Raw genomic sequence first — 8,112 nt, forward strand, 5'->3', positions numbered from 1 at the left:
TTTATAGTCATTAATTTATGTTTATGTTATTAAAGATAAATGATACTCCCTCCATTCCTTATTAATTGAATTTTTGAGGCATTTTTCATTTTTCAAATTAACTTAATTGTTCAATCTTCAAGACTATTTTTAAAATATTCTTCCAATTTTACCCTTCATTTGGATTCTCAATGTGATGACTTCAATAAAATTTAATTAATGTTTAGTTATTTTAATTATAAATTTGACAATAATTAGTAAGGGTAAAAATGGTAAACTATGTTCAATTTATGTCTTAATCTACTTTTCTTAAAGGGTATGAAACACCTCAAAAATTCGATTAATATGGAATGGAGGGAGTAAGATATAATAATTTTCATTTTCCTTTACATTATTAATGTTTGTTACTACGTAATCTTGTATGTAAGATAATATAGTGTTTTAGTTTAAATGACGGATAGGTTTTAAGTATTATTTTATAAATTCCATGATATTCATCCTGCGCGAAGTGCGGATAATTTTACTAGTTATAAGATAATTCGAGATTATTTATTTGTGTTGCTGACCCTCCGCGTGTCCTTTTCGATTAGGGTTAGAGGCAATCAAATGTATAGCCCCATGGTTAGTTACGACTGAAAACTTAAACGGATGATACATTTAAACTATTTCTCGGAGTAAAAGAGCAAAATTGACCCTTTTTCGTAGATAATTATGCAAAAGATTAAAATTTTCAAATCTATATCTGTATAACTTTATAAAAGCAGGGGGTGAAGCACAACTTATTATTAGGTTGCCAATTAGCAGTTTTAGGACAATGCTCTAACAATAAAGGAACAACATAATTATTCGATTATAAATAAATACATATTCTTCTTTGGGGTGTGAGCTAACCAGTTACAGCCTAGGTTGTTACGTATTCTTCTTTGTTTGTTCTCTCTCTTCTATCGTGCACTAAATATCTTCCTCCATTCATTCAGCTCTCTAAGATTGTTTGAGGTGAGTATTATTGATCCGAGAAATGCATACACATCATTTAATACACACAACATTTATTGTATATCATCAAAATTCATAATATTACATTTTCCCTAGTTAAGAAAAGCTTGTAAAACTAAAAATCAAATCCAACAATCATAAGCTGCAACATAGGAAGAACCAAATCCATTACACCAACATCTTCTTATTCTTGGCACCTAAAAATCTGAAAAAATAAGAAAGTAAGTCACACAACTATAAATTTTAGCCTTTGTTATCACAGCTTCCAACTGATTACTAGCAATTCGTATCAAGCGTTAAAAAGTATTTGTTGATAACAAAAAGCATAAAACCTAATATATTAGTTGTTAGAATAAACTAAAAAAGATTAGTGTAAAGCTTAGCTTGAATACCTGAAGTTCTGAAATCAAATTCTTCTTTACTGGTAACTTGTCTAGAAGCGATTATTTCTTCTTCTGTAATTCCTTTGACCTCGCTGCTTCTTTCTCCTTCGCATGTTAATTTTGTGTTCCAGTTCTTCAATGATTCTTGCTAGCCATTTCATATTTCCAGTTGAGATCATGAAGTATATTATGGATAATCCAATACATAGTCCACTGCCATAGCCCATCAGAGCTGCTTTCCAAAAATCATTGAAAAATTCAGAATTTCTTTCTTGATCTTCTAGCGCAGACACTGTATAGTTTGTCTCTGACACAAGATCATTGCCACAACCTTTTGAAACGGGGAATCCACGTAATCCATCATTACCATCAAATGAACTGTTCTCAAAGGTATGAAATTGGAGTCCTTGAGGGATGCATCCTTGGAGTTAATTGTGGGAGAGATTTAAGAATTCAAGAGACGTAAGAGAAGCAAGTTCTTGTGGTATCTCTCCCAAACGGCGGTTAAATGAAAGGTCCAATGATTCCACTACAGATAAATTTCCAAGTGATGGTGGTATATGACCTTTCAATCCATTATGAGACATATTCAATACCCGAAGAGCTATGAGATCTCCTAGAACACTAGGAATATGTCCTTCAAATTTATTGTTGAAAGATCAATAATTCTGTACAAAGGCAAAATTTTCACAACTTCAAGCTTCAATCCCTTTGTTACAACAACTACCGAGTCTTGGTAGTATACTCCACCTCCTATATAACTTAGTGCCTTCATTGTTTGATCAATAGTCTTCATGCCTTTCAAATGTTGAAACAGACTTGTCAGTAAGTCTTTTGAGAAGGCATTGTAAGAGAGATCCATGATTCGAAGATCAGGAAACATGATTTCAGCACCTGAAGATCTTATGGGTCCATGCAATTTATTCGATGTCAATCTTAAAACTCTCAGCTCTGGCAAAGTTCCCAACCACATGGGGAATGTGTCATTGAGATGATTTTCTCCGACATCAAGAACTTGCAGCTTTTTGCAATTGGCCAAAGACCGAGGAATTTCCCCCTCAAGTTCATTGCCATGCAAGTTGAGACTTATAAGTGCACTTCCAATGCTAAAATTTGTTGGAAGAGTCCCAGAAAGTTTGTTATTCTGCATATCAAAAACCTGGAGGCTACTAATATTGGCAAAACATTGTGGAATTGCTCCCTCCAGATTGTTTCTGCCCAAATCTAGAAATTGTAGTGATGTTAAATTGGAAATAGATGAAGCGATCTCTCCGCTGAGATTATTATGTGACATCATCAAAACGTTGAGGCCGCTGATATTACCCAAACATTGCGGAACTTTTCCCTTCAAATTGTTTCTCGACATAAACAACACTTCCAATGATGTCAGATTGCACACTGATGAAGGAATCTCCTCAGTGAGATTGTTATCATTGAGAATCAGAGTTTGCAGATTTCTCAAATTGCCAAATGAAGCAGGAATAGATCCATTAAGAGAGTTATTACCCAAATATAGATAAGTAAGAGACCTCAAGTAACCTATTTCTTCAGGAATAGAGCCAGAAAGCTGATTACTATAAAGATCCAAAACAGACAAGTTGCTCAAATTCCCCAATGAAGCAGGAATAGAACCAGAAAAGTGATTATCATAAAGAAACAAAAAAGACAAGTTGCTCAAATTCCCCAATGAAGCTGGAATAGAGCCATTAAGAGAGTTATTACTCAATTCTAGCTTAGTAAGAGACCTTAGGTAACCTATCTCTTGAGGAATAGAGTCAGAAAAGTGATTATCAGAAAGATACAAAAAAGACAAGTTGCTCAAATTCCCCAATGAAGCTGGAATAGAGCCATTAAGAGAGTTCATACTCAATTCTAGCTCAGTAAGAGACCTTAGGTAACCTATCTCTTGAGGAATAGAGCCAGAAAAGTGATTATCAAAAAGAAACAAAAAAGACAAGTTGCTCAAATTCCCCAATGATGCTGGAATAGATCCATTAAGAGAGTTACTACCCAAATATAGATGAGTAAGAGACCTTAGGTAACCTATCTCTCGAGGAATAGAGCCAGAAAGGTGATTATCATCAAGATGCAAACTAGACAAGTTGCTCAAATTCCCCAATGATGCAGGAATAGATCCATTAAGAGAGTTATCACTCAATTCTAGCTCAGTAAGAGACCTTAGGTAACCTATCTCTCGAGGAATAGAGCCAGAAAAGTGATTATCATAAAGAAACAAAAAAGACAAGTTGTTCAAATTCCCCAATGAAGCTGGAATGGAACCAGTAAGAAAGTTCATACCCAAAGATAGCTTAGTAAGAGACCTTAGGTAACCTATTTCTTCAGGAATAGAGCCATTTAAATGGTTGTCAACTATACGGAGGATCTGAAGCTTGGCTAGTGAACCGATTTGTTGTGGGATTGTTCCTGAAAACTGATTGATGTTCAAGTTAAGAAAGACGAGATTAGTGATATTACCAATCTCAGGTGGAATGGTTCCAGAGAAATGGTTCTTGCTAAGATCAAAATTTTCAAGAAAAGGGAGAGATGAAAACGGAAAAGCATAGAGTGTACCAATGACACTAGAATCTGTAATATTCAACGTGTTTACCCTCCCATTAAAGCATATAACTCCATACCAGTCCGTGCATGCATTAAAACTTGGCGTCCATGAAGCAAATAAGGAATTATTCTGGTTCTTGAAAGTTGCTTTCCATTTCAAGAGGACAGTTGCTTCATCAATGGAAGCAAAAGTAACTGTAAAGAGGTACAAAAGAGTGAAAAACTGAAGCGAAGAGAATGTTTTGCTAGAAACCATCATCATATTTTGAGTTTTATTGTTTCGGATTCATAGGATTTGATAGTGTACGTAACTTATACTAATTAAAGACCAACAGGAAACGCGTTGTTTCCAAATTTGCTAATTTGGCTGCTATCGGAGGAAAAAATGTTGCCGTTCTCTTGTCAAATTTTGGATTGTTTTGTGTTTAGAGGTCTAATTCAAGCAAGGACTTAATCAAAGTGGCCAAAATAGTTTTGTTATCACAAATTGATTATGACCACTCTTAGTGTATGATACATACATGTCTGGTTCTCAATTCTCTTCTCTACAGTAGTGGACCATATCCAACAATTCTCAGTCTTAGACGTTACGATGATTCGTTATGTCTTTGTTGCAAATTTGGGTGGTTTTGTTTTTATCTTTGAGAAAATATTGTCATTTTTCAATCTGTCTTAGCCGTGTTGAGAAGGGTGTTATATTTTTATTGGACCTGCTAGATATAGATGTCTGATGATGTGGAACTTTTGAAAAATGAATAAAGAAAATTATGAGATAATGGTAAAAAATATATGTGAATATCACTTTTTTTTGCGAATTTTACATTCAAATAATAAGTTATGTATTTTCTCTACTTGAACTATCGTCATCTCAATTTGAATGAAATGTGTAAGATTATACTAATAAATATGGATTTAATTTAATGTTGCAAGTTACGTTTTAAAAAAAATTGCTAATAAATCTAGTAAGTACATTAATTATCAATATAAATCTTACGTTATAAATGATAATAACCAAACAAAAATTTAATTTCTTCCTTATATAACAAAAACGATTTTTAGTGGCAATAAATATAAACATTAACAAAGAGTGCTAAAGCATTTACCGACATTAGTTAATTGTCATTAGATTCAATTTTGCTATTGGCTTTAGGGACACTTATAAAGAGAGCTAATTGTCATTAAAAGTACATGTTTAGCGACAATCAAGCTATTACCGTTAATTAAATATCACTAAAAATATTTATTGTGTCCGCGTTTCGGGATAGTCTCGGGGCGTGACAAACTTGGTATCAGAGTTTATTGTTTCGGGTTCATGGGATTTTATACTGTCCGTAACTTATAATTAAAGACCAACATGAAATGCATTTTCTCCAAATATTGCAACTTCGGCTGCGCTTTCTCTCGTTTACACTGTCTGTTCTTATCATATCAGAGAAAAAGTTGTTATTCTCAAGTCAAATTTTGAGTTTTTTTGTTTGTCTTTTTTATTTTATTCATGTGTTACACATCTATCTAATTCAGCCAAGGGCCCAAGTGGCCAAAATAGTTTTGTTATCACATTGATCATGGCCAAAATGTGTTGTCATTTTCAAGTCAAGTCTTTGGTTGTTCTTGTTTTTGTCTTTTTTAATTTATTTTTATTCATGTGCTACACATCTAATTCAGCCAAGGACTTAACCAAAGTGGCCAAAATAGTTTTGTTATCACACATTGATCATGACCACTCTTAGTGGCGGATCCAAAATTTCCATCAAGGGGTTTGAAAAAAAAAGATTAGTTCCTAAGATTTGATTTTGGAACCTCAAGGTTATGTTTTTAATCCAGGTTCAAATTACTAAATAGACATAAAACTTTTTAAAAATACCTTAAATACACAACCTAATTTTTTGTCGAGGGGTTCAGGTGAACCCCCTCGACAACCTCTAGGTCCGCCCCTGCTCTTAGTTGAAATGTTTGGGCCTCAATTCTCATCTCTAAAGTAATGGACCATATCTAATAGTAATTCATATAGCAGATGTCAAGAGTTGATTTACTTTCTTGTTGTCATTTCACGTATCAAGTCACTTAATTCAAGTTATATTTCCGGTGGATAATGATGGTCTGGAACTTTTTTCGAGCCAAACTGTTGAATAAATGATAAGCTATCAATTTTAACCGGTATATTGCTCAATCATCTGAATAATACTTTAGCAAGCATTCCAAATTCAATACATATCTTAACTCTAGGCTCCTATTATTGATGAGAATTTACGTTACGATGATACCGTAACGTCTTCCCTCCAAATGTAGCAAATTTGGTTGCTCTATATCTGTTCATATTTTATCAGAGAAATATTGTTGTCATTCATTAGTCAAATTTAGGTTGTTGTGCTTTTGTCATTTTCTTGTTTTTATCCATGTGTTACACATCTACTCCCCTTTTTTTCCCAAGTAAACAAAACTATCATATAGAAAATAAATTCCATCAATAAGAATACAAAGCTTAAAAAGAAGTAGAGTTTCATCTTTCTAATCTTTTTCATAAGATAGAACAGCATCTTGTGTTACTTTCTGATTTTCAGTCATCACAAAATTTAGAGGTTAATCTCATGAATCGTCACTACTAAACTTACTCTTTGTAACACTAGAGTTACAATACTAAATACTAAAGTGACTAGACTATGTGTTAATTAGTCCCCTCAGAAAATACATATCACTGGAAACAGTGGCCGAGCTAGAGATCAAGATACGCATACGTTGGCTGAATTGCAGTATTCAAATTTGAATTTTTAATTAGGAAAAACGGTTTTCATCATCCAGAAATGGTAATTTGAGTCATTTGGCTAACGACAGGGTTACGTAAGAACTTGATTAACTCTCATTTGCTTTATGTCCTCGCAGATGTGAAGACCAAGTGGGAGTCCAGTTCCTGAGGAAGGAAGTTGATCGTGAAGAAGAGGATGGCCTCACTCAACGATTTTGACAGGTTTAAGCTCATAAGATGTGATTGCAGAAGAGGAGGGCCTCACTCAACGATCGTGCAGAAGATTTGGGACTGTTCTATTTATCTTTTCCATTTTTGCTTGTTTTAGACGTGCTGGGAAATTATTTTCTGATGTATGAATTGTGAACTGTTTGTTTCAAAGAATGTTTGCTCAGTTATTTCATATATTGTCTTCACGCACACTTGCAGCCTCAGATTGTCTTCTCCTCCATTCTTTTGAAGTATCGAGTTTGATACATCAATTATCTCCTTAATATCCTTGTACGAGTCTATAATGACTACAAGAGATGAACCTTGGTTTGGTGAATTGAAGTTGGCCTTAGGTGTAATAGGAGTCTCAGTTATTGCGCGCGATCTATGCTGAGGTGCCCATTGTCGGTTGTTGGGTCTTGATTAAGAAAGATGAAAGGCTGAATAATCGGGGTTAAAATTTCTCCGTTTCATTGGGGACGAAAAATGAATTGACATCTTGATGTGATGCAACCTTTCGATTTAACCCACCTTGTTCCTGAAAAGGAAAGGTCAAGAGTTAAAATATTTTAGGGGTTGTTAAGAGTTATGCAAATAACAGTATAGAAATTAGTTATGTATATTTTCTTTTATATTTATTAAATAATATATATTTTCTTGTAATTTAAATATATTGTAATTATATGGGGTTTTCTTGCTAACTAAACACCATATGTGGTGTGTCGAAATTTATACGTAGTCACTAAAAATATAGTATAAGTTATGCAAAATTTAATACGTGAATATTTATTTCCTAATCAAAAAATCATTTACACCTCTGAACTTCGGTTTAAAAATCAAACTCCCCTCTCAACTTTAAGAAATAATCATTCTCCCCTTCTTTATCCTATACAAAGTCTATTTTACCCTTGTCATTTTTAATCCTTCATCCATACAATTTTTTTATATTATATATTTATAATATATTATTTTTAACCTTTATATTTATAGAAATTTATTTAAATTCATTAATTTTATAAAGAATAATTCTTTTATGAGCTTGTTGCAAAATAAAATGTTATTCTTTTTATGATTATTATTTTAATATTACATACATTAAGTACGAATGTAGAAATGTATTATGTACATGCATATTTTATTTTTACTCATCTCTTAGACATAATATATTAACGTGCTTTTTAACTTGATCTTGACTAACATTTATACCTTCCAACTTATGGGTTAGAACAAGTAGACAGTTAA

At 33.1% G+C, this 8,112-nt stretch overlaps 2 pseudogenes; one reads left to right on the forward strand and one right to left on the reverse strand.

The window, feature by feature from the left end:
* Positions 1 to 8,112, forward strand: part of LOC125872870 (vacuolar protein sorting-associated protein 2 homolog 3-like) — a 377,001-nt pseudogene that overhangs the window by 18,814 nt on the left and 350,075 nt on the right.
* Positions 1,409 to 4,179, reverse strand: LOC125872849 (receptor-like protein Cf-9 homolog; annotated as a pseudogene).

This window comes from Solanum stenotomum, chromosome 8, assembly GCF_019186545.1.
Source record: "Solanum stenotomum isolate F172 chromosome 8, ASM1918654v1, whole genome shotgun sequence".
Classification (NCBI taxonomy): Eukaryota; Viridiplantae; Streptophyta; class Magnoliopsida; order Solanales; family Solanaceae; genus Solanum; species Solanum stenotomum.